General features: G+C 36.8%; 1 protein-coding gene across 3 annotated transcripts in view; it reads right to left on the bottom strand.

Annotated features, from left to right (window-relative positions):
• The window catches only part of LHFPL2 (LHFPL tetraspan subfamily member 2), a 119,834-nt gene that overhangs the window by 41,371 nt on the left and 58,399 nt on the right, over positions 1 to 20,064 (bottom strand). For 2 of the 3 annotated variants that reach the window (XM_041470890.1, XM_041470891.1), the window contains exon 2: positions 18,567 to 18,619. The exons of the other annotated variant lie outside the window; for it this stretch is intronic. The gene's annotated coding sequence lies outside the window, so the exon portion shown is untranslated. The remainder of the gene's footprint in view (positions 1 to 18,566; positions 18,620 to 20,064) is intronic. 3 annotated transcript variants of the gene reach the window in all.

Genomic DNA, 20,064 nt, shown 5'->3' on the forward strand with positions numbered 1-20,064 from the left:
TAGATTATGCTCCTAAAAGAGTTCAGACTGTCCAAAAGCAAGCATTTCTTTTCAGGAACTTGGATTTAGATGCATTACACACGATCTTCAAAATGCAGGTAAAAGAAAAGCAAGCTTTTGCTGCTAGCTTGGCATGTGAGAACAACAAAAACCCCAAAACAATTAAAATTACAAGTCAGAGCATGAAATATTCCCTTCTTTGATTTTTTTTTTTTTTTTTTTTTTTTGCATTGCCTCGGTTTGTCTAGGCTTTGAAAATGTCCTACATTACCTGTGTGCCAGAGAAATTGCCCTTTCAACCCACAACTCTAAGCACTTGTTTATGTGAAATACACTGCTGAGTTAGCCTTCACCTCTCAGCTCTAATCACAAATTATACTGCCAGGCAGATTTTGTAAAAGCTTTTAGCATTGATTTAGCCAAGGAGATTGAAAATAGAATACCAACATGGTAAAAAAGCAGTTATTGATGGAATATTCTCTTACTTAAGCCACACACATATTAAGGCTCTCTAACACAAATCACAAAAAAACAAAATAACAAAATAACAAAATAACAAAAAAAAAGGTTAATGCATTAGCATGCCCAAACAGAGTAAGATCCTAAGTGAAACTCAAACTTTTCACAGTCTATTTGGGATATTTTTTCAGCCAGCCACCTCATTCTCCTTAACAGAAGCCTCTGACAGTAAAGAAAGTAAAGCATTCTTCTTTACTTTCATTTTTGTAATGCAAATATTATTCACATGGTAGACTATAGGAATATGCTTATTTTTTAATTCTCCTTACTTACATAATAAACATATAAATGTGCCTGGGTTTTGTGTCCATAGCAATCCCAGTCTTGCAAGATTAAAGATTATTGGGGTGGGCTACTTAAAAAAACCCAAAAACACAAACAACCCTTCTGAGAGAAAAAGTGCTTTTTGCTTTGAGGAGCTCTTCAAGTTGAATCTCAATGCTTTTAACATCCTCTTTCTGAAAAACACCATTGACAAAGCTGAAAACAACCCATTATTCTTCACCTGCAACCCTCAGTTAGAGCTGACAAATGTTTGAAACAAGTCTGAAAATAATATTCAAAATGTATCCAATTTCAAGAGTACTGCACTACTTACATTAGAACATATAGAGAAAATATACTCTCTAATCTCACAGAGTTAAAAGAAAATAACATAAGAAAAATATGTACAGCAGTTGGAAAAAAAAATTCTTCGCTAGCGTAGCAAATTGTATTCAGCTATGAGACACCTTACTAATTGAAAATAACCTTTTAATGACCTTTAAGATCAACATTAATTCACTCTGTTGGTAGCTGTCCTTCCAAAAAAAAAAAAATATTCTCAGGTGTGGGTTGAATTGATTTTCCTGTTCTTTCATTGTCATTTTAATTCAGACTTCTCAATTTTTGTCTAGCTTCTTTCTACAGAGTTATTATAACATTTGGCAAGGAAAAAAGGAAGGATACTTGTATTTACCTCTCCCTCCCCTGTCACTCACCTCTCCCCCATGAAGTGCAATCTAGAGGCTCTCCATTTGTCACTGTTGTTGCTATTATTGTAAGAACAAGGGAAAACGTTTTATATCTTTTAAGAAAATCTTTTGGCAAGTCAAAGACAAGTCCTTACACAAGAAGCTGACGCCTGAAGTCAGATTTCTGTTTTAAGCAGGAAGCTTCTATTTAAGTAGGAAGGATGAAAGCTTAATTTAAATTTTCCTTATGGTGTTTCATGGGTGGATGAAAATTGCATTTAAAGCCCAGAAGTCGGTCCTAACAAAAGGAAAAGATTTGCCATGCTCATCAAAGGTCTAAACTGCCTCCTTCACTAGCTAGTATGAGAAAATTTTAACAAATAATTAAAGCAGAATAATGCAGATCCAGTTCAGAGGTCCTTAAAAAAACAAGACCAGACAAGTGATCATACTCTTCTGCAGGGGTGTGTTTTACCTTGGTCTACCAGTATAAACATAAAATGGACCACTGAACCACAATGGTAGCAAGACAAAGCAAGTATTTCATGTGTTGCCAGCCCATGCTCTTAACACTTTGTGTCACAGACACCCATCTGTCTCATGATGCACAAATCTCCAGGAAGAAACAAACTTCCACTGCACTATCTCCTCCTTCAAAGAGATCCTGCATTAACTTCTAGAAAATTAGCAATAAACTTCGTCAGACTCTACCCAAAGGTGTCAGCTCTTTGTAATCATCTACCTTATCCTGCAAACAAAAGCTCTGATGCTACTGGCAGACCTGACCTTTTGCAAAACTGTCTGCTTGAATGCTGTCAGACTGGAGCAGCTGCAGAAGCTCAACCTGTCACTCAGCCAGCCTGTCCTGTTGGTTGCTCTTCCCTGCCACTGTTGAGATTCATAACATTTAACTACAAATAAGAGAAGCAAATGTTTCCATTTTGGCTGGCATTGGATGAACAAAGGAAGATTATGACAAACTGATGAGGTAAACAAGACAAATTGAGAAAACATGTTATGCTTTATCTGAAGATGGGAGAACGCATGGTGAAAATAGAAAGCATTCACATGAATGAAATACTGGAATATAAGGATATTAATGGCCTGGAAATGATCATGAAGATAGCATATGTAATTATCTAGCCTTACAAAATGTTCAGGGTTTTTTTTTAACAAAGATAATCAGTGTGATTCTATGCTTGGGACTCACAACCTTACTGAATAATGCTCTGTGTAACTGTTTTTCTCCTGTGCAAATATTTACACTGTATTAGTGGAAGAGAAATCCATACTCTTCCATCCCTGGATTAAAGCATCACCACCAAGTTACACAAGAAATCATGGCTAACTGGAAACAGCTGCTAAGCCACTTGCATCTCTGTTGTTTTATAATACCCACTAGTAACTCAGAGGGATCACATCTTACATCTGCTTCTCTTCACTTCTACATCAAAGTCTTAATAGATAGATTGTACGAGAAGTTGTCGTTGAAGCTAGATCTTGAGGAGAGGCACAGAAAGTCTGCTGCAGCTGCTGCAGATGTTCCTCTGTACGTTTACTAATAGCTGCCTGCTGAGTTTTAACATATTTGGAGCCAGGATTTCCAGATGTTTCCTCCAAAATTAATACAATCAACCAGGAAGTTTACAGAAGTAAGATTATCTAAAAATTTCTCTCTTCTCACAATTTTATTTCCAATTTCTGCAGAGGAACTGTACACCACAAAGCAGATTTGCTGGTCTAACATAAATATGCACAACAACAGCATATCAAATAACAGTGCTGCAGAAGATCCCAGATCATAAATCATCACTTTCATGTACCAGAGACAGTTCTTGATGCTCAGCAGCACTGGTCAGGCCACTGCATTGCTTCTTCCTAGTGCTGCTCATATGTTATCAGCACACCAAAATAGAAGCTAAGGGCTTGGCCTGACATGGATGCCCATCACCTCTGAGGAGACATTATCCATAAAGTCTGACAGTATAAATGAGATTCAAACTCAACACACTAAAATGTAATGAAAATTCAGCATAAACTTGGACAAAATTTTTCTGTCCATCCTATCCTACACTGCCCTTAAGCAAACTCATCTAGCTTGTTTTCCAAATAAGTTATTTAAACAAAAGAGAAACCAAGATATGAATCACCGCACCAAACTTTCCAGCCATGTTTTGTTCTAAAATGAACCCCTGCCACGTCCCTTTATCAAATCAATCAAATGTTTTCCCCCTCCTATTGAAGAATTAATGTGCAGCCACTCTTTCTTATAAAAATATTAAAATAAAACCAAACAAAAGAGACTGTACTGAGGAACCCAGCTTTAGTGCATGCTGCATCTTATTCAAGGACTCAAACTGTTTTCAGCCAACAGCCCACAACAGCTTCTGATTATGATACAACATGCACTTATATTTCAGTGAAAATTTTGCAAATATGTACACACACAAAACAGGTGTGTGTATTTACAGACTTTCTTACCTCCTGCCAGAAATGTTCTTTAAACAAAGAACTACCGCTTTTCCTAATGGAATGAACATTTCTAAAGCCCCAAAAAATCTAGCTTCAATTAAACAATATAAATCAAACCACAGTAACGAAACATACAGATGACTCAGTTCTCTAACCAACACAGCAAGAAGGTTTTTTTCAAAGTATTTGAGTGATTTTTAGCATCAATATGCAATTTTTGCCTGTTAGACAGTTATTGTCCCTTCCTAGAATTTTTTTTTATTCTGCACTGGGAGAAAAAAATGCCCCCAAACCAAAACCCTACCCAAAAGTATGTAAAAGTAAGCAAAGCAAGCAAGGAAACATTTATGCACTACAGCTACAAGACACAGTCTATATGGGGAAGAGAAATCATTAGAACTTTCCTCCATCACAATTACATCAAACACATTCCTCCATTAATTACAGCAAACACAGATAAGACTTTCAAAATCTTTACCTAGTATAAGTGAACAAGGACACAACCCAGGACCTCTGGATGAAATGTGTCCAGCTTTGTTTGCTGTTTCAGAGCAAACTTATATCTCTAGTTTGTGCTAACAATTCCATTCTTGTCAAAGTCGGTAATACAGACCTGTGAAAAATACTGACTTCATAAAGTTTCAGGTTTTAAGAAAGTTCACAGAAAATGCTTCATCAGCTTGTTATCAGGCAGCACCAGCTGGTAAGTGGCAATTTGAAACAATTGCAAACTATTCTGGAGAACACTAAGTTAGAAAGAAATTTGATAAAAGCACATTTCAAAACAGTCTTGGCCCAATACCCTTTTCCAAACAAGCATAGTGTATACTTGTTATTGACCAACATTCAAACTGTTGCTATAGGAACTTATCCATCTGCTATAGGAGCCTCCCATAGCTATAGGAGCCTCCCATCCGCTGTGCATCTCTATTTTCTTTCCCCTTCTGAGCTAAAAGTCATCTTGAAAATGTGAGGAGGATAGCAGTAAGACTTTGAATCTGAGAACATCAGACTCTGCAAAGAACTAGTGTTTTCTTATTAACCCTGGGAAAAGAAAAAACAACAAAACCATCACTCACCTTCAGGAAGAACATCTTATAACTTACAGATCACTGTCCCCACTTCAGTCCTACATCACCACAACCAAAATGGTTGCTTCAGTAAAGGTACAGTAGCACCCTATCTTTAGACAAAGAATTACAAATTGTCTCTCAGACCTAAAATCATTGTCTGAATACCAACTATTTTTATAACATGTAAATGTCAGCTCAGAACAACAAAGAACTGCATAAAGCAACTCTGCATTTCAAAGGTGGCAGCTATGGGTAAACAAAATACTGTGCTAGAATACTGCAGTGACAGAAGCTACATAATTTATAGTTTCTAAAATGCTGCAGACTCTGGAGTGTATTCCTACAATGGCTGAAAAGAAGCAGAATTAAGCAGTATGGGATGCTTTTCTCTGAATATAGCTGTAGGAAAGCTTTCCACTCAGCAAAGAAAGGACTGGAATCTGCTCTTGATTCACAAATACTCAATATAAGGCATACAACTTACTAAATGTCTGTGTGATTTAGCATCTCGAGATTTTCTTTTTTCCTTCTGCAAAACTACAGCTCCCCTTAGCCTTTTCTATGTTAGAAAGGACAATTCACCTACCAAGAATTGCTCTGTACCAAAAGCTAAGCTCTGCCTTGAAACAAAGGGGCACAGTTCAATTTACCTTTCAAAAGGAGCAAGAAGGTAATTCTGTTCAGCTATAACTAACAGATGTAACTACTATCCAGTAGTAAGTAACACTAATTCTAACATTTAAGAACTAAAGGTAGTAATAATGATCTGGAACAATGCCTCTTATTTTATGAAAATTATAAAGCCAGTATGTTTATCAGTATAACTGCTGTCAACCCTTATTGTGTTAGCCATTGTGCATAAGTCAGCAAAATTCTTTAGCAACTGGAAAACTCTGTCTAGGTCTTTATCAAGAGCTGATCAGAATAATAAGATCACAAAGACTTGTTCATCCATTTAATTAAAATAATATGTTCCTTACTGCAGCATGTACTTCATCACACTTCAGCAAACCAACTCCATTCCATCACTGTTTAAGTAACTTTTCCAAGGCAAAACCATCTATTTTTTTACAATAAATTGAGATCAAATGATACACGTTTTACTCAACAGACTTTGTTCTAGATTGTGTCATGGAAATATCAGACTGTTAATGCCTTGAGAGACAGTGTTCAGTCTGACTAGATCTTTTTCTTGATCCTCAAACCAGAGAATTTAAACAAATTAAGCTGTGAGCTGCAAATTATTTATATATTAAAAAGTAGGAGGATATGAGCAATTCACGAAAGATTCAATGGATTTTTACATCTTAATACACTCATGTCCCAAAGACAAACACTGCTTTTGTTCCAAAAATAATTAATGTAATGCCAAAAGGTCTAGTATTTTATCTGCTGTTATCTATCTCTTGCTATCCTCTTCTCAAAGACTTCAGAAACATCCATGGCTATTATCTGCAACATTTCTCTCTGAGCCTCTTTTAACCCTGTGATTTATGGACTCCCAAAGTGAAAAAAAAAAGTCTCAAATATAATGAGGTGGAAGAAATAAAGCTACTTAATAGTGTTCTAGGAACAACCTTTTGTAGAATTTTTCAAATAACACACCAAATTCTGTGAATTCTAGAGGACTATTTTAGCATGAGCTGAGTTTCAACATATACTCCACTGTTAAAGTTGTAGTAGCTCTCACTGAAACCAAATGGAGTTTTACACCTACCTTCAGAGAACACTGGGCAGATGTGTACCTATGTCACTACAGATATGGAGATACCCTTCCTTGTTCAAATGTAATTGCATACACACAAACAGCACAAGAATAGCTCTTGAAAAAGCCACAGCTGTTTCTCACTTCAAGAACTAAATTCAGGTGGATCATATAACAACTCTTACAGTTGTGTTGATTATTCCAAGTTTCAACATTGCCAACATTTTAAAAATATATAAAAAAATGGGTGGATTAGGCCACCCTGGTTGGAAAATCTGACAATATCTACAACTTCATATAATTCTCACTGATTGAGGCATGCTGCAAACTGCTGGACCTATACAATAGACAGAGTATCATTGCACTCTTTGCCAGTTAGGAAATGGAACTAACACACACAAACAACTGAGAATATAGAACTGATCTACAGATTAAATTCAACTGGAAAATGGTCTAATTTTCTCTTCACCCAAGGGTCTGCTATTCTGACTCCTGTTTCTGTTGTATAAGACTGTAAATATTCATAGGAATATCAAAAGTCCAGCTTTATGGACCTATTTTGGAACATGATCCTGTTATTAAATACATTATGTTTTATAATACATTAGCTTCCAATGAATCACACCGTAAAGTTCTGTGTCACATTATTTAATATATTATGTTTTGCGAATATGAAATCAAACTTATATAGTCCCTTTGTGAAGCACTGGGTATAATTACTTAAATCAATACTTATTATTTCATCAGCTGGCACAAAAAACAAAGTTCCATCCTCAAAATACCACTGCACAGTTCCCAGTGTTATTAATTTCTTTTTTATTAGCATGGATAATACCACAAAAATATGCTGCTAGCTGAACCTACAAGCATGGTCCTGTAAAGAAATGTGCAACTATAGCCGATACCTATCGAAACCAAGTCAGCTCAAATGATTTCCAGCTCTTGTGATTTTATCATGAGTCATATCTAGTGTTTTCCTTGAGTCACACATTTAGCCTCAACCATGGCGCCCATAATTACATTTTACAATTTCATTACTGTGGTGAGAAAAGAGGAATCTGTCAGTTTACCTATATGCATCAAGACACTAAGCATGCAGGTGACATCCTTGGTCACATGCCAGACTATTCTGTATCAAATTTTGGTGAAACACAATCAAGACATAGTTACAAAAGTGCTTTTCATCTGCTAATGGTAACTTCTGAGAGAATGCACAACAAGATCCACTTACATGAATTCCCATGTGTCTTCTTTGCTGTGTAAAAATTTCAGAAATTGAAAGAACTTTCATTTTTTTCTCACCAAGAGTAACAAGTATTTATTTATTGGACAGCTTTTGATAGCAATGGTATGCCACTCCACCCATGTATAAGATGGAACAAGCCCACAACTGCAGGGACATAGATGAAGTTAAATCTTATGGTTGGGTTATTTTTTCCTCTACCAACCAAATAAAATTAATGAGTAGTATCAGTAAGTAAACAACACTGACTGGCCTTGGTTGCTAAAAGCTCTTATTCTGTTCTATGATTTCAAGATCATTCAAATGCTATTCAAGGTGCAAGTGGACATGTAAGAATCAACACTTTATAAATCAGAAGGTGAGTGAGAAAACAAGTGAAGACACAGTTTTATATTTTAAAATTCATCTCCTCTGAAATGCCTTGAAACTCTTACTAAGTTTTTGAAAAGCCATAAACACCTGTAAATCTGAAACATTGCTGAGAGCAGATTCTGCTATTGCAGCACTGACCAAAACAACTTAAGGCAGTAGAGGAACAAGAAGAAAAACTTCTCCTGCCCTCATTTCCAACATGTAAAGTACTAAAACTTTCTCTCAGGTTGCACCCAGCAGGAAGCAATTCTGATTCAGCAACGGATTAAGTAGACGAACTAAGAGATCTCTGTCATATTAAATTGTTATGATATTTCATATTTTAACTATCTTGCCATTTAATCTAGAAAATCAAAAAGACCCCAAAATAAACTATTTCCACAAGACATATTCAAGCAAGCATGAATGCAAGGGCTCAACAGAGCTTAATGCAGTACGGGAAATTTGCAACAAAACTAACGATGAGCTTCTAGAACATGCTGTCATTTGCTAAAATAAGTAATAAAGTGCTCTGGCTGCTATTCTTAAAAACATTCCCATCTGGCCTCAGCAAACAGGAGAAAAGTGATGCAATTTTCATGGCACCCAAGGCCTCAAACCCAGACACTCATCACCTAGGTGTTAGCAAGCCCTTACACAAGGCTTCTCAAATTACTGCTTCCCACCAAGACCTGAAACTGGCTCCCTTTAACATCTGTTAATCTAATTGGTTCCTACGAGCCCGTAACAATTAAACCTGTTGTTGCAAGGAGCAACAGGGAAAGGGGATTTTATATATCCACAGCTGGGCTGTTAGCAGAACAAATGGACTGCGTCTTACTCAAGGGCTCTCACCAAAATCCAGTTACTGAAGCGTGAGAACAAGAACAAGCCTCAGATGAAGCTGATGGCCTCAGCAAGTGGGCTGGGCTCAACGTACTGATTAGCTGCTCTGTCACAACAGCAGTCACAAAGGGGGACAAAGGCTGCCCCATTTCTCTAGTCATCAAATGCAACAAAGTTAAAGGGATGTCTAGCCATGGCAAAGATGGATTGAAGAACTCATTCAAAGAGTAAACAATTTTTGCATGATCTATTATGAAGCTGACAATTTCTAGTTAGCCCGTAATAAGAAGGAAAAGAATGGAACCGAAGTCCTTGTTTAGATTCAAAATGTTTTTTCAAAAGAGAAGTAATGCTACAGCTGAAGAAACTGAGCTCTTCAGTGTATTTCAACACTTCAGTGTATTTCAAGTAGAAGTAACTTTTTTTTTTTTTTTTTCCCGTAAGAAGAAGTGAAAATGGAACTAAGTAATACCCAGCTCAGTATCAGCCCTGGTTCATTTTCCAGACATTTAAGAACATCTCTGTGTATTCACAGCAGATTGTCACCCTCAAAAGGAATTTTCATACATCTAGGCAATGTGTAATAAAGGCTTGCAGAGGAGAAGCTGTAATATACTCAGTATCATTAGCCTACAGAAGAAAAGGAATAAAACCTCTGTCATAAGTTTTGCAGATGTCTAAGCACAAACACCTTACACTCTGAGACAGCAAATGAGACCTGTGGATTTCTTGCAGTGTACCAGAGTAATAAAGCTTCTTGTCCTTTCTACAGTCTAGTTCTAAAATGACTTAACAAAACCCTTCTCAGAAGTGTTTTTGATCTGTGCTCTCTGCTATACTTTCCACCCTACTATTAAGCCCAACTAACGCAATGCTGAATTGAGGTGACACTATCACAACACAGAAGTTCCCCAGAAGCTCCTGCAACAGTCTAACACTTTACATGCCTCACACTTGGAAAGTTTACTAGCTCCTGTCCTAGGGTGTGGGAAGAACAACTGTTATTTACTTTGTGGGAGACAGAGAATTAAGCTTTCAACCTTTGTTTCCTTGCTGTCTAGCCATTTGGTTTCATTTTTTAAACTCTTTTGCTTGCTATTCATCCCTTTCTTAATCTGTTTCTCTAATTTTCATCAACCTTTCTGAAACTCCACAAAGTCAACTTTTAAAAACAGAAATGCTTTTAACAGAGGAGTTGAGACTTGGTACTCAGACGTGAATGCAGAAACTTCTCACTTTTCCAGAGTATTATTGAAGATTTGTATATCTGAAAACCCATTTTTTCCCCTGCTTTATGGATGTTTCCTTAGACCATCACAACTACAGACAACTACTACATTCCACAACTTCAGCCAAGAAATAATTTTTTTTTTTTCTGATGATTGCAATACACTTCAAACATATGGTCATTTTGAATTGAACTCAGGCAACATTAGAAGGTTGTTCATGGTATGCAGAGGTATTTGATGCTTTAACAAGTAAAATTATTAAAAGTGTGCCAACATAACCAGATTACTTTTAAGGATACTCAAATACCTGGAAACACACAAACCTTCTGACAGGCTTTCCGTAGGTTTAATGTTTTGAGCTGTGTCTCCAGACACATTTGGAAAAAAGAACATAGCAGTCTTTCAGACTGCCATAAAACACGCTAAAAAATAAGATTTTGCACAGCTAATCCAAATTACTATCTTATCGCTGTTAGTTGAGCACCATCCTAAAACAGAAGGGATGAATTTTTGAAATAATTTGCTGAAATGCAGCATGAATTAGTGTGCTATTACTGTTCATGCATTTCCTTTAACAAGAAAGAACTATACACATATATTGGTGATTAAAAAAAATAAAAATAAATGGGATAAAGGCTTCCCAAATGAGAGCCACGGCACCTGGTCCACTTTCTTTTTATTCACTTAGATTATTTCACATGCAGACAAAGCAGCACCCACTCTATATTACACAGCCTTAGTATGCTAGTAGTAACTCTGAGGTAGAGTTGTTCCAGCTGCCAGGAAAACAATAATTTAAAAAATACAGTAACAAATAAAAAGAATTTGATAACTATCCATGAGAACGCTGGGGAGGCAGACCTAGAAAATGCTTTAATTGCATTAAATATAATGTTGTCTTTACATATGCCCACGCAAGAGTATTTTATTGTCATACGTCTAATGGATTTGACAGTTTCAGGAAGAAATATGAATAATAGTAGCAAATTTCATGAGAGAAATATGTTCAGCACAATCTGGAAAACTAGTTGGACTTCAAGGGATGTTTTCAACCTCCCTAATATAGAATTTCTTTTTGTTCTTCTCAGATTCAACTTTTCCAATACATGAAAAAAGAAATTATCTGCAGGGAAAGATTTTTCCCTCATTTAATAAAATCCATAAATCTTTAGAGATTATAAAATTTTTTCACTGTCTACTGCATTAAATTTTACCCTCAAAAGAATCGTTATGAAAATATTTATCTTCCTGCATCATTTCTGTAAGAAGTGGATTAGAAAACCACCTGGTAAAGGACAATGGCAACCTTCGACAAGTAGACAAAACTATTTTGCTTTAGTGAAAAAACAGATTTAAAGAGATATAAAAAGTGCAAAACCAAAGAAAATAATCAGCCCACATTTGGTACAGCATTTTTTTAAAAATTACAGCAATATAGGATTTTATCAGGCTTTTAAACTCTATTTCATCAGAGTAACATTTAATATTTAGAAACAATAAAACACTTATTTTAAAGGCATTTTTAATGGGCATATTGAAGTACTTTAGGAGGCATATATAGCATCAGATTGACCCACCTTTGGGTCAGGTATGTTATCTCACCTCCTCCCATCCATTTCATGGCACTGGAAATTGGTAATATTCTCTCACTGTGGTATAGCCCCTGTCCCAAGTCCTTCTGCACTACCTAGCAGGGATCTGAGACGACTGCTCTGAGGGAAGCACTACCCCTATGCAGAACTGCAGCAGAATTATCAGACCACAGCACTCAACTGTCAGGGATACCTTACTACATATAGTAGTAGATGTCCTCGATTAAGTCACATCTATTATCTCATGCTTATTTAAAAATCAGTGAAGGAATTCTGGTGGTTCCCTGGTATTCATAACAAGTTCAGCCAGCAACCTCTGCTCATCAGTCTGGCCAGTTCTCAGTTTGTAACTATCATTGAATGTTTTTTCCATGGTCTGCCTCCATAAATTATTAGGGAAAAATATATTGTATTTTTACGTTTCAATTCCACAACTTTAGATGCACGAATTTGAACAGCCATCAACAGGTTATTTTCCAGCTTGCTTAGAAGCTGTAATACCTTCCTCCATTTAATAGCTTTGGGAAGTAATCTAACAGCTCCAATAGTTTAAGCTAGAAAGGGCCAGAAGGATGTAAGATAATTCCTCTACGGGACATTGAAGAAAAATGGTAAGATAGCCTCAAGAAATGCAAAAGGAATTAGTTATTTCAAGCAGCTCAGTTCTAGTTGGTAATAAAGAACTTGGCTCCACCATTGAGCTCTGTGCACTTACTTTCTTCATAAAGTAAGTCTAGTCAGCCAGGGTTGAAAGTAAGTTTCAATGAAAATTGGTTGGTGAGTTCTGTCGCAATTTATACAGATTTCACTGACAGTTTCTCTCTAAGAACATCTCTTTTCCCAGACATCATGATTGCCCTGTTTTTAAAATAATTATTTTCATGCGCAAGGATTACACATCTGCTTATCTTCAGACACATGCTGAGCATGTAACTCACAGATCCTGCACTTTGGAAAAAAGTCAGTATGCTGCAGTATGTGGTAGAAGAAAGAGGGGGAGGTGGGGGGGAAAGGAAGAAAGGTAAAACGTAGTCTATTTAGCACATCTGAAAATAAGCTCAAGCTCTTTCTAGTTCCAGCAGCTGCCTATAATGGAAAAAATGAAGACTGGCCGTTGCCAAAGAAGTGGGCAGTAAGAAATAACAGATGTGAAATTTCAGCAACATCATTGGCTAGGTCAGTTTCACAGACAGCTTGAGAGCCAGGGTCCCTGTTGGGTTGCAGCATTCTCAGAGGCATTCTTGCTTTTTTTGCTGCTGAACTGTTGTTCCTCCCGCTTAGCTGAATTCACTCGGCAACCTTGCCCATGAATGCTACTGACAGCAAACATCAATGTCCTCACAAGTGTCTGTAAAGGCTCCTCGTCTAAAGTTAGTCACAACATTTTCCAAAATCATATTAATATTTCATGTCTCTCTTCCTCAGTCCTGTTCAGCCCTTTTTTTTGTTTCATGGAAACTTACAGTGAGTGGGGAAGACAGGTCCTTCAAGACAAGATCTTATTACATGAGGCTCACAAAGAAAGCAAGATCAAAGAAACCAATCTAATCTGTTGTATACATTTTTAACAGAAAGGGCAGTGAGAGAAAAATGCCCCTCAAAGAGTCAACTCCAATTACATAAGTAATTTTCAAGGACGAATCAAGTTTCTTGACGGAGTTTAAAGGGGAAATTATGAATATAAGGTCTGTAGAAACTATCACATCAAGAGCAGCTCTTGTCACCCAATTTGCAGGGTTAAGGTGACCAGTTTAAACTAAAATAAAATAAAAGGTTATACTTAGGCATCAGAAATGTGCCTTGAAACTGTAATGCAGATAACAAAGATAACTGTTACTTTAGGAAAAAAAAATTTAAAAATTGTATTAGAAAAAAATACTCCCAGTGAAGAACACCTAGGATCCTCAGAGCTGTAGCTGGGCTGTCACAACCATTGCAAGACACTGTTCTGTTGAGTTCAAAATATGGTTATAAAACACAGCTCTTAATAAGCCTAGGTTTCCATGCTATGTCTCATCTGGTATATTTATTACCTGTTGCTGAAAGAAACAGCATCACTCTCCCCACCTACTTCCAGCTGCTTATTGTGTCTTTGTCCCTTTTGTTGCATCTAGTAATTTCTCATCCACAGGACAAGCCAGGTCAGCATAGTTTTCTGATTTAGTTTTCCTTTACTGGCAGTTAGGGGTTTTTTTTCTGAATCAGCTGCTTACGTTGAACTCACCTTGGGACGGATGCAAGAGAGGGAAAGAACTGGCTAAAGTATCCCTTTTGGCATCAGCCTGAGTTGCACAAGACCAGATGCAATATTAAACCATGCTCTGGAAAACATTACTAGCTTTCTTCTTGTAGAATAAATATTCAAGTGTCTTCAGGATTCCACACAATACAGTGAGTTTCCGAGAGCTAATGGGAAACTCTGAGAGGAAAAACTGTAATACTACAGCAAATGAAGGACTCCACAGGACAACAAAGCACAGTGACAAAGACTGAGGCTCAATATATGCACAAAAGGCCTTGCAATCTAGTCAACAAGAGGAGTAAGAAATTCATTACCTTTCCTAATATCACTTAGCAGGTTAATAACAGAGGCAGAAGTCAAATGCTGGAGTTGGGACAGGCAGCTCTATGCACTACATCACACCTCTTCCTGTAGCAACAATTGCTATTTATTCACTGCTTGTGGTATGGCATCTCCATGTCAAGAACCGCACCTGGTTCCATTAATAGTAACACGAAAATGAACTACTGCATTTGCTAATCTGTAAACAAATTATTAGTTCAATGTGGTTTTATACCATCTGAAAGTTCCCACTGCCTTCTGAAGAACTTGAAACCATAATATTTTTCTGACTCAATAACATGTCTTTTCTTCCCTCTGACAAACAAAAATGACAAACAAAAGGAAAGAACATTGAAAAAAAAATCCACTTTTATTTTTGTTTCCATTAAATGGAAGTGAGGTGCAATTTGGAATTAGTACTTTTAGATCATCCTAAAGTTCTCCATAGAAGGAGTAAACCAAGATGAACTATATTAAAAACAAAAAAGGCAAAGCAGAGACACAGAAAGGAGATGTTTCAAAGAGGAAAAGCAGTACAGCTTCCTATTTAATCTGGCTATTAATAAATCCAAATTAATACAGCAACACTTGTCACATATCTATTTTTTGCTTCTAAAACCCACTCTGTCTCTATGCTGTTACATGCATAGTACAAAACTGTATTGATATAAAAAGAACCATATATTCCAAACCAAACACAAATCTCCAGAATCAATTGCCTCTCCCCATCTGTATTCTGCTGTTAACTACATGTATTTAACACACAGAGTGAGACACTTTAGACACTTCAAAACTATCAACAAGTTTTCTATTTCACGCTTAAGATATAGCAGGACTTAATCAGAAACACAAAATGTCATTCCTCAAGTCACGAAATACCATCACACGGCAAACTTCAGCACAGAGATGACAGAACATCTTGAGCAAACCACAGCTTTTCTTCCTCTGATGGTTATCACATCACAAGGAAAGACCTGAAGAAAGATACTCTGCTTGCTTTCCTTCATCTCAATTTCTCCCAGTTGCTCCCAAGGCAAAATCCCTCCAAGGATCCTATCTAGGAAATTTAGGTAAGTGTATTACCTGAAGGGGAACAGGACTAGCTAGTAAAAACATGTATTTTAATGTAACAGAGAAGAATATATGTCACATTAGCTGGCAGGTTCCAGAGTAGCTGTGATGACAGAAGTCCATGGTCCAAGACCTGCATCTTTGTATCAACCTCTTTCAAAAATACCAGCAAGTGGCTGGTGAAACTTCAGCTATTAAGAGAGGATCAAACCCCCACATCTTCAATGATCTCACTATCACCCATCAGAGTTTGAGTCTAACAATCCCCAAATACATTAACACCTGCTGTTTTTCAGAGATGCCCAGGACCAGCATCTAGCACAGCATCTACTTTTGCTGAGTTATCTCACTGGAGTGTGTATTACCATGATGTGAGGTCCTGGAAGGATCTTAGCACCTCTGCACTAAGCAATCACTTCTTGGCTAATATTACATGGAAAACAAAAATAACTGGTGCTTTCTTGCCTAATACAATTTCAGAGTCCATCATGTTTATTAGAAAAGGCATTATAAGCTTCTATCCTACTTACATTGCAACAAAAGGAGCACACACAAGTGAGGAACTATGTGAATACCCAAAAGAGTAAGCAAAATACTGAAGATTTTATTAAGAGATTAGCATAAGCTAATTTGATCCTTTAGAGTTTTATCTTAGTTGTTTATTTATTGCTTCCAGTTACAATTTTATTAACTATTTTGCTACAACTGAAGATTTTTATGCAAATAAGTGCTTAACAATTTTCAAATGTTTCCCCAAGACAAATTAAGCAATGCCTTTGAATAAAATGCAGACAACTTGACTTTGCTGTGTTCTAGAGAGAGATGACATTATTTACATATTTTGTTATGAAGGAAAAGTTAAAATTTCAATTTTCTTCTAAACATATTAGATCCTCACAGAGTTAATCTTATCAGTTGTGCAATTTTATCATCACCACTACACTTAACCCTGTATACTGGTTTCCCACCTGCTGCTGCTAACAGTCGCTCAAGTTGTTTTTTAAGTTTGGTTATTAATGCCCATGCTAGTGTTTCTGTTCTGTTGTTAAGTGTCATAGGAATCCCCCCTTAGCTGGTCTGAGGCACATTATTATAAAGTAAGTTATATTATCTGCAACACTACCCAAAAAGAAATTCTGTTTTAATAAGAGTCTCTTCAATTCTTAAGTATCATGTTCTTAAACAGCATCAAACTTGACAAAAAGAATACCTGTATTTTTTGTTGAATATAGAAATACGAACTGTCTATAATGCTTTCATTCTGTCTGTGCACTGATGATAACATGGATACAACAGTTTAGTTCTGGTAATTGTCAGGCAGTGGAGGATGGGAGCAAAGGGCAGATGAAAATGTAGGCAAAAAAGAATTATCCAGAACTAACTGAAAAACTTTAAATTCACTTATCTAGTTTTTCTAGTTAAACACTAGCAGAAATAGAGAGGACATAGTAAATATAGACCTACATGAATGCAAATATTCTAAACTGATCGATGCCTTCAAAGTTGTAACTAAATCCTAATTTTTGAAATGAAGAGCAAACATACTTCTCAGAGGCCATTACAGAAGAAAAAAAAAAAAAAAAAAAAAAAAAAAAAAAAGAAGGAAAAAAGAAAACCAAGGCAAAGGCTTCTCACTGCATTGGTCACCAAAGTCAATAACACATGGAACAAAATACATGGGTTCTAAACACTTGCTGCCAACAGCACGGAAATGAAACTTAAATATGAAATATTTCACGTAAATTGGCTCTGCCATGGAAAACAGAGAACTACAAACATTAAATTATTCCAAATAACTATCTCTTGGTATGAAAATGCAGTTACTTTTTGGAAGTATTATTTTACTCTTCCTCCACTGGCCTCTTTTCCCAGGATGCCAGTGACAGGACAAGAGGAAATGGCTTCAAACTGCACCAAGGGAAGGTTCAGGTTGGACATCAGGAAGGATTTTTTGACTTAAAAGTTAGTTTAGCACTAGAACAGGTTCCACAGGGATGTGGTAGTCACCATCCCTGGAAGTGTTCAAAAAACAACTGCATGTGGCACTTCATGTCCTTAGCTGATATGGTGGTGTTTGGTCAAGGGTGGGACTCAATCATCCTGGAGGTCTTTTCCAATCTTAATGATTCTATGATTCTCTTCTGTTTTATGATTATTAAATACAAGTAACACTGATTTTATCTGTGTGTTTATAAGGCTCTCTTTGACAACCTACACCTACAGACAGGGAAGTGTAAATAATATATTTATAAAAAGATTACAACACTCACTTTATAAAGTATTTGAAATTTTTAAAGTTCTTCCTTAGATCCTTCTTGCACTCTTCTCTAGTCAAAATGATACATATTTGGCACACACAATGCAAAGAATCAGCAGTAAGCATAGGGGATCAGGAAAATAATTTAACTTTACAAAGGATACCACAGTTTGCAGAGGTGGAGTTAAAAACTACAAAGAAAGACTGCAATTTAAAGAAAAAAAATTCAGCTTGTAAGCTGAATTCAATAAGTAATTTATTAATTTACTTTAGGTTTCTAGAGTGATATTCTATAATGATGTATTCTAGAATGATATCTCATTTTATAATTGCTAAATGTATAAAACTGCATTATTCTGAAAAGCCAATTCAGGCATCATTATATTAATACAATGGGTCAAGTTACACTTCAAAAAGTACAGGTTGAACTGTTACTTTAAAGTTTTTTCAAAGTCAGGGTGATAGGAGGAGAGGCTTCACTTATCAAGAGCAGCCAATGAGACTACCTCCTTCTCTCCTTCTTAAAATTTCTGCTTAAAAAAGTTCTCTGAATGCTCTGAACAGGAACTTCGTGTTCAGAAGAAAATATTCAAAAGGTATAAACTACTGAACATCTTTCATCCTTCCTTTGCAGTAGTAAAACTTCAGCATGTGAAAACACAGAAAATATGATCAGAATTTCATTGACTCACCACTGTTCCAAATCCTTAGGTCTTAGTCAACCACTTCAGATGCCTGGCAATACCTAGAGAAAAAAATTGATGTAAAACATAAGAAAGGTACAGAGACAAAAATATCAAAATAATATTCATTATTAGTATTGGTGGCTGGAATGGTAAAAATGTTGCTTGTAAGAGACTACATGCACATGGGCAACATTTCCCTACCAGGCCAATTTTACTTGGCTAGAAACGCATCTAGCGTGCATCACTCCAACCATGAAGGCACTAAGAAAAAGCACAAACCCGGAACTTTCAGGAAGGTAGCCTTCAGACTCTTCAGGGAATCCGTTTGGTGAAGTAGCCATGACATAAAGCCCTGGCTGGGAGAAAGGCCTAAGAAAACTCACTAATATTCAAAGATCACCTCCTCCAAGCTCAAGGACTACACATCCCAACAACAAGGAAGTCAGGCAGAAATGCCAGGCCTGCATGGATGAACAAGGAGCTTGTGGACAGACATAAACCAAAGGTCAAAAACAAGGACAGGTAGCCTGGGAGGAATACAGAGAGGATGTCTGAGAAGCCAGGGATAAGGCTAGGAAAGCTAAAGCCCTGATGGAATTAAACCTCTCCAGAGACATCAAGGACAACGAGAAAAGCTTCTACAGTCATGTTGGTGATAAAAGCAAGATGAGAAAATGTGTTCCCTCTCTGCAAGGAAACAGGAGATGTGGTTACACAGGACATGCAGAAAGCTGAGGTACTCTGACTTTTTTGCCTCGGTTTTCACTGGCAAGTGTTCCAGCTACAATGCTCATATTGCAGAAGGCTAAGAAAGACATGGAACTACTGGAGAGGGTCCAGTGAAGGACTACAAAGATCATAATAGGATCACAGGACATCCTGAATTGGATGGAACTCACAAGTAGAGTCCAGCTCCTGGCTCTGCACAGGATAATCCCCAAAATCACTCCATATGACTGAGAGCATTGTTCAAACACTTCCTGAACTCTGTCAGGCTTGCTGCTGTGACCACTTCTCTGGGGAGCTTGTTTCAGTGCTCAGCCACCCTCAGAGTGAAGAACCTTTTCCTGATATCCAGGAAATACAGCTTCATGCCGGCTTCCTATGTCATATTACTGCTCAGCAAAGGGATCAACAGTTACCCATTTCAGCTTGTGAGGAAGTTGTAGACTGCAGGGTTATGGTTAGGGGACTGCAGTATTTTTCTTCTGAGGAAAGGTTGAGAGAGAAACCACACACTGCAGGACAAGATCAGGTTTGCAACCATCCTCAGGAACTGAAGGTGCACATGTCTATGGAACCTAATGGTGCAGAAGTCCATGGGACCTGATGAGATACATTCTGAGTAAACAGGCCACTATCCACCACATTTGAGAAGTTGTGGCAGTCTGGTGAAGTTCCCATTGACTGGAACAAGGGAATTGTAATCTTCATTAAAAAAAAAAAAAAAAAAAAAAAAAAAAAAAAAAAAAAAAAAAAAAAAAAAAAAAAAAAAAAAACTTTT

Source organism: Pyrgilauda ruficollis, unplaced genomic scaffold (genome assembly GCF_017590135.1).
Source record: "Pyrgilauda ruficollis isolate IOZ18807 unplaced genomic scaffold, ASM1759013v1 scaffold25, whole genome shotgun sequence".
In the NCBI taxonomy this organism is placed as follows: domain Eukaryota; kingdom Metazoa; phylum Chordata; class Aves; order Passeriformes; family Passeridae; genus Pyrgilauda; species Pyrgilauda ruficollis.